Raw genomic sequence first — 8,073 nt, 5'->3', positions numbered from 1 at the left:
TGAAAACTAATTCTTCGGACATAAGGTGACGATTACACGAAGACACGAAACTAGTATGTGGATTGTGTACCTGGCCATTACACAAGAAACATATGACGTTCGTGAGACCATGATAATTGTTACAGGTATGTCCGTTAGAATTAGGGAGTAGATGGACGTGAGGGCGAAAGGAAATGTAAGACTCTCAAGAAATTGAAAGTACCAAACACGAAAGAAAGAATGAATGATATGTTAGAATCCACGAGACGGATTCGAAACATAGAAGGAATGAGAAAGTATGAATAATATGTTAGAATCCGCGAGATGAATTCGAAACATGAAAGGAATGAAAGAATGAATGATATGTTAGAATCCGCAAGACGGATTCAAAACATAGAAGGAGTGACGAATATGAATGAGATGTTTGAATTTGCGAGACGGATTCAAAACATAGAAAGGAATGGAAAGTGGAATGAAAAGTCCGAATTGGTAAGTAAATGCGGACCGAAGAGGTAATTATTTTAAGGCAGATATTAACCAAGTTATGCTTTAAAACTTTTTACTATATATAAATATAATTATGCAAATGCGTTGTATGCAAGATGGTTAAGAGGGACAAATGAGTTATGCGGGTCAAATGGTGATTGTCATTTGTACCCGGTATTTAATGTTTGAAATGGTCAAGTCATATATTTGTAGGTGAGCATAATGTATGGTCATGTAATGTCACAAATTGGAAGGAAATAGTCAACGCAAGGCATGGATAACGAGTCAATGTATTTGACTCGCGCCAGGTATGTATAAAGGTTATGCTTTTAATAGGAGCTTATAGCTCGACTAGAGAGGGATGTGTCAGAACTGGGTAATTGGTAAACATAGGTCAGAATGTATTTACAATGGACTTCCGAAAAGTCAAACAAAGTAAGTTGATGATTATTAAGCAAGTAATTGTAAAATAGCATGAAGTATTTGATTCACTAAGTAGGTAAGACCGATGAAAACTATTGTAGTAGCAAGAAACCCTAGTCAAAAGATATAAGCTTTGAAATAAGTTACGTGTTAGACATATCATAAATTGACTCTTGGGAGTCAGAATGAATGACGGTTACAACCTAGACAAATGATTTAAGTAGGGACGGGAACGGGTAAAATCTTGCAATTAATATTAAAATGATGAAATAAAGTATTTGCAAGTATGCAAGAATGGAAAGGAATTATGAACGTGTACATTGATACGTCTATGATAAGTAAGAAGTACCGGTTTGACTTTGAAAAGTCAAACTGCAAAAGTTGACAAATGAGTTAAAGATCTGCGAAAGAATGGTTATGTATTGACCAGTCATGAACGGGTCAAACAACGAAAGTGATATGTTAGGAAATGGTCTTGTATTGACCCGTTATGAACGGGTCAAACGTACTAATGTTATAAAAAGGAATCGAGGAAGGATTTATAGGTAATTAAGGTGATGTAATAAACATCATGTCTGAATAAAATATGTAAACCCCTAATCTTATAATGAGAATGGCAGGAATCAGGATATGATAAACCTGGCAAGGTCAGTGAAAGAATGATCATAAGCGAAAGCTCCTCACATGGATGAATGAGGTCAATCCGAAACATGGTATGAATGGTGACGAAGAGGACGGCTCGTTGCTGCATGTCAAAGCACTGGGCCAAAGTAGTAAGGTTAGCGAATTTATTTTATATCTAAATGTAATTATATAGCTATGGGTTGAAAAAGTACTTTCATACCAAATAATGTGGCTAGAATGTGTTATGAAAAGGAAGGCTTGGCTTTCGGAAGTTGATTAAGAATGAGTTTTAGTTCAGGCTTATGTAGTAAGCAGTGCGTGTATGAGTAAAAAGGTAGAAAACAAAGCTCCAGGTATAAGTGAAACTATTAGAACTAGTACTAAGGGTGAAGTGTGTTAGTAAGTTGTTATGAATTTCAATTTGTTGTAATGTAAGTCATGGTATTAGATTCTTTAGGTTGTTACTAGTTTGCACACTTAAGTTTAAGTACGATAATGTGATGAGTTGAAAATTTGAGAAGAAACTGATAAAGAATGGAATTGTAAAGTATGTATAGTTGACCGGTAACGACTGGGTCAATGTGACGAAGAAAGCATAATGAAGAAATTGTAAAAGTAGTGACTCGTTGTAATGGGTCGCAAGGGATGAAATTACGATAATGATGAAAAAAGGGTATGTACTGACCCGTTATGAATGGGTCAATTAAGACGAGCATGATGGGCTATGATAATGGTTAAAACTTTGACCCGTTATGAACGGGTCGGATGGACTATATGTTTGATGTTTAAGGAATGTTACGCACAAATCTAGGTAGGTTGATTTGTCGAAAGAGATGGAGAAAGGATTTCTAGAAATAAAGTTCTTAAAGTTATGACCTTACTAATGTATTAACCGATATAGATGAAGTAGGTTTCGGGGACGAAACCTTCTTTAAGGGGATAGATATGTAACACCCCAAAACTCGAATTATTAAATTCGCAGGTGTGACACCATGTTTACTTAAATGAAATACAATAACTAGGTTATTAAACTTAGTTAAAAACCTAACAAGATAAGTAAAGGAATGAAATTTAGTGGAAATTATGATGGTGTCATAAACTTAAGGGACTAAGGTTGCCAAAGTGGAAACTTAAAATTAAATAAAAGAATAAAAAAAGAAAATTTAACACACACAATGTGTGTGCGTGTCTGGTGGATCGAACACAGCAGGAGAAAAAGGAGAGGGGTGTAAACCCTAATCCATGAAGAACCTCCAAATTGACAAGGAAATTAGGCTCAAAATCGGAAGCATGAACTGAGATTATGATCATTCAGGTGTTCTTCACATCAAGTAGGTTGTAATTTATGATTTGGTGATTTTGTAAGAAGTGGGTTTTTGATCAATCCACGAAACTGTATGAAATTAAGCAACATTATGTGTTAGAATCACCATACGGAACATGTGTTATGTATGATTTTGATCAATTAGGTATTTGGAGGGGAAACCCACCATAGATGATGAAGCTGGCGACATGGGTATGTCACCCATGTCTAATCTTTGTTCAATTCTTGATATGTTATGTTGTATATGATGAATTCTTGCAAGTTAGCTTGAATACGGTATGAAATTAGTTGATGTTTTGTTATGTTGATAATTAAAAGTAAAGAACTAGGTAGAAAAAGAATGAAAATACTTGTACATTAGGCTTAGATGGTAGTACGCACACAGGGTGTATGATGAAATGTCTAGGTGAAGTTAGAATGAGAGATATTTAGCAAAGATTTGATGAAAACTAAATCTGTCTAGAAAGTTACAGCCGAATGTAATCGGCTATAACTGGGTCAAATCTGGTCAAAAACTGATGTTTATTGAGTTTATGATGAACTTCCAGGAAAAACCTTTCAAACCTAACTGGAATTGCATTTTTCCGACGGAAAATGAACGTTTTATGAATTTTTCCGTATCGAAGGTTCAGGCTGCGTTTTCTGGCAGAATTTGCAGCCCATTACGAATGTCATAACTCAATTTAGGAATTGAGTTATGATCTAAAATTTTTTCTGTAGGTAGCTTCAGATGATTCCAAAAATCTCCAACTAGAATTTCGAAATCGGATAAACGAGGAATTTTAAATGAATTTTTCCGTAAGCTGCAGTCAAAAGTGACAAATCTGATTGCAGCTTAGTAAATGAATTTTTATAAATTTTTGGTAGAGAGTTAGACTCTAAAAATTTAACACAATGATAACCCCTCCGAGGGGCAAGTCACATAAAAATATTGTAATTTTTGCAAGCCCGTAAGTACAGTAAACGGACGTCACAATACAGCCTATTTTCAGTGAATTGAGCTATACATGTTAGTGAATGATTGATTAATGAAAGTAATGTGACTAAGTGGTTATGTGTTTATCGGATTGGAAGTGTGTATGATTGACAGTTGACTTTTTAGAACGTCAACAAGGTATGAATAATAAGGTTAGACTTCCTAACATTATTGTGAGAATAAGGAGATCATGTGAATATTTGCTAGATTATTATATGACTTACATGACGGTAAGTTGAATTGGTTATGTTATGAATGATGTGATAATGGATCTATGCCATATTATTTTAGCAGTTGCCTACTAGTAACGATCTATGGCATTATGAATTGTAAATTGTATGTATTTTTATGTAATCATTGGTAATTATGCATGTATGAATGTATTTAATTTAATGTATGGTGGAATGTGTACTATAACACGCGTATGTGGTATATAGAACCATGTGTAGAATTTCTCGATGTATGAATAAAGTAATTGATAATATGAGTTATAACGTTTTCTAATAATGACATGTAAACGTGGACATGAAAGGATAGGTACATGCCATTTTGGGCGCGAACTCGGGAGGCAACGAGACGAACATATGGAATACGTATCAACTACTTACGGGTCAAGGTAAGTGCTTCTTGCACTTAATAGTTGTATGCAGGAACATAGGTTTACTGTTTGCAGGTTCTTGTACTTGTATACGTAGAACATCTTGTGGTTTAATGGGGAACTTATATGAGAATATTAAAGTATGAAATGTTAAATTAGAGGTATTCATAGGAGAATACCATGGACAAGGGAATCATAACCCACGAGTATGGTAAGTATCTATATCATATATTTGAAACTATTTAATTGGTAACATGAATTCAAGTCATGGGTACATGACTTGCCTGGTGATTATTATGTTTTTTTTTAAACAAAGGGTAGAATTTTAGATGTGTTGATAACGGTTAATCTAATAAAGGGTTGTTGACTTATTAAAAGTCAAATTAGTACGTGGATTCCAAACCACAATCTTAATAATGGGATGCTTTGGATTATATAAGTACATATGCACATGATTCCAAGTTGTGTACAAATATCATAACCATGATGTTTATTTAGTAAGTGGATTAGATTACAATGGTAACTGGTTAAACTATTGTCTTGAATTAACTAACTTGGGGTAAGCAAGTAGATTTGGGTCACTTGATCCACATGAATGAAAAAGATTTGGATTTTGGCTAAGTAAAGCATTAATGAAATCTTTGGATCTGTTAGAAATAAATATTAATGGTCTAATAGTTAAATGAGATTTTTATCACAGGTGGCTTAATTGTGAATTCTAGTGGAGGTTGATTCACAAGTTGGAAGCGATAGTTGACTATGAAATTAATGGAGTCGAGTTCGTTGGAAGTTTGTGAAAAATATAGATCAGAATTCACCTATTCGAGTTGTCTAATATATATTAAATATAGAACTCATAACGTGCATGTTGGGTTTCAGGTATAATGGGAACTAGAGGTTCGCGGACTGATGAATGGAACAAGGTTTGGCGACAAATCCGAGATCGGGTCAGTAAAGTCAGTTCGTCCATCCGTCAGGTTATATCGCCGACTTAGACGGGTCATCATGTTTTACTTGCCTTTTTAGGCATTCGGTAGTTTTAAACCGTGTAAGCTTCATGAGTCAGACGTAGTGTCTTGTTTTGTTTATGTTCAAGTTTAGAGTTGTAAAATGGATTGTAAACAGGTTTTGTTACCGTAACCGTTATCCGTATTTCGAACGGGTCATGCCGAAATTTTATAAAAATTGGCATGAAATATGAAAGTGTTTAAATGATGGTAACTATCAAATGAAAGTCAAGACACTATAATTGTTTCTAGAAATTGAAGCTAAAAAAATGGGCCTACATTCCGCATAGTAAGAATGTTTAGAAAAATTATGGGCATCACATCTAGCCAGCAGCCTAGCCATGACCCACATGTTTCAGCAGCATTTCCCCACGTACCTCAGTCTGCACCTTTTGCTCATTTTACTTCTTCACCACTAGATGACCCACTTAGATGGTTCCCGCCTTACACCATGCCGATTTCGGATCCCTACCATCCCTCGCACTTTACTGGTTATACACGGGATGAGTTACTTCTATCATTGCAGCTCCAGTATGAGATTATGAGTCGCAGGATTTTAGAGCTTGAGATGACACCGCGGCCCTTGCCATGTCCGTGCCAGCCTACTTTTGTTCCCCCTCGTTCATCACCATCCCCATTTTCGCATCCTCCTGCACCTCTTACTCCATTTCCCGAGTTTGATACTCGATTTCTTACTATTGAGCAGCAGATCAGTTACCGGTTGCGTCATGTTTATGATCTTGAGGAGGAGCTAGCACATGTGCGCAGCTTGCTTTTTGTTCCTCCACCTCCTCTTCCTCCTCCACCACCATCAGCATAGCCGGTTTTTGGTTTTATGTAGGTAGCTTGCTTTTGATGAGAGCACCACTATTGAGCTGAGCTAGTGAAGCCTTTTGGAGACTACCTTTTGACTGTATGACTTTTGGTAAACCGACAGACATTTTGGACAAGGGTAGTGTGACCCTGTGTTCCTTTTTGATACGATACTTTTGTAAAACATGTAACAATATTTGTGGTCAATGATCAATGAAAGCTCAATCGTCATGTTCTCATAAATACGTTGTTAATTTACTTGTTTATGCTATGATTGTGATGTTATATGATTGCTTGATATGATGATTACCGATATACCTATGTATAGACACCCCTAGGTCGTATTCATATAGTAGATGCTTATGTGCTTGAGCCTTTTTAGACCTGACCTAGACAATCTTCTTTATAGAAGATGCCTCCTCGAAGGAACAATCAGTTCCCACAACAGAGGCAGAACTGCAAGAACGGATTTCACAAGCAATCGCACAACATGAGGCCCTGCGCTCCGAACACAACGGAGGTACCTCAGGAAATAACCCACCTCATGGTAATCTTTAAGTCACTTAAGACACATTACGATACGTTTGGACATTCCATGTGCGTTTGCTAATGCTTTCTGTGAATGATGTTGCTTATACAGGCTGTACTTACAGCAGTACCTTGACTGTAAACCTCTGAACTTTGACGGCACTGGAAGTGCTGTAGCTTTCGTTAGATGGGCTGAGAAAATAGAATCTGTACTACGAATGAGCAAGTGTGCACCAGAGCACCAGGTCACTTATATTTCTAGACTATTCCTAGACGGAGCTCTATCATGGTGGAACCTTTAGGTTCAGACTCTAGGTGAGGAAGCTGCGTATGCTATGACTTGGGATGAGTTGAAAGAATTGATGCGCAAGAAGTATTGTTCAAGAGCTGAGATTCAGAAGCTGGAAACCGAGTTTTGGAATCTGAAGATGGATGGACCGAAGATTGCTGAGTATGTGCAGAGATTCCATGACCTGTCTCGTATTGTCCCCTACATGGTGGAACCAAAATTCAAGCGTATTAAACGTTTCATTTAGGGATTGGCACCCCAAATTATGAGCATGGTGACGACATCCAAGCCTCCAACGATCACTGAGGCCATTGATTTGAGTGTGGCATTGACTGAAGAAGCGATCAGATTGAACAAGTTCTCGATTTCTGACAACAAGAAGAAGGAGACTCGTGTCAAGTCGTCTGGAGAGAACAAGCGGAAGTTCTCGAATTTCAAGAAGGGTACCCAAGGCAACAACAGTACTAACAAGAAAAGAGATACTAACCCACCAGCCGAGGTCAGGACTGATGCTGCAAGTTCTGAGAACAAAGGGAAAGGTTACATGGGCACCCTGCCCAAGTGTGATATTTGTCAGCATCATCACACAGGGCGATGTAGGTACGGGATATGTGAGAACTGTGGCAAGGTAGGACATGCCAGGGAGACGTGTTGGTATGGTACTGGACGAAGAAATGGAGGATCTGGTTGAAATGGTAATGGAAACCGTATGTGAATCAGACTGGAAACCGTAATCAAGGAGGAAATGGAAATTTCGGTGGTAATGGAAATCGTGGTGGTTCCGGAAATCAAGCTGGAAACGAAAACCGTGGAGCAAACAACAACCAGGGCGGAAATGGAAATGGAAACGGAAATAGTCGCAGCCAAGGTTGTTTTGGTTGTGGAGATGTTGGGCATTTCAAGCGGGATTACCCAAAGAACAACCAAGCTCAAGGAAGAGTTTTCAACATTGGAGCTAGGGAAGCTCGTCAGGATCTGAACGTAGTCACTGGTACGTTCCCTATCAATCAACACTTTGCATCTGTG

At 37.5% G+C, this 8,073-nt stretch overlaps 1 long non-coding RNA gene across 2 annotated transcripts; it reads left to right on the top strand.

Annotated features, from left to right (window-relative positions):
* The first annotated feature begins 2,702 nt into the window (after nt 1–2,702).
* LOC110923150 lies at nt 2,703–5,574 on the top strand. 2 transcript variants are annotated; one of them, XR_004886675.1, is made up of 3 exons: nt 2,703–2,843; nt 4,350–4,428; nt 5,290–5,574. It is a non-coding gene; the product is annotated as an uncharacterized LOC110923150 (long non-coding RNA). The 2 variants fall into 2 exon arrangements; XR_004886676.1 differs by lacking the exon at nt 5,290–5,574 and adding an exon at nt 5,111–5,269.
* The last annotated feature ends 2,499 nt before the right edge of the window (nt 5,575–8,073 follow it).

The sequence above is a fragment of the Helianthus annuus genome, chromosome 17, assembly GCF_002127325.2.
Source record: "Helianthus annuus cultivar XRQ/B chromosome 17, HanXRQr2.0-SUNRISE, whole genome shotgun sequence".
Taxonomy (NCBI): Eukaryota; Viridiplantae; Streptophyta; class Magnoliopsida; order Asterales; family Asteraceae; genus Helianthus; species Helianthus annuus.
The sequence above is the reverse complement of the archived record's forward strand: the minus strand, read 5'-3'. Positions and strand labels throughout refer to the sequence as shown.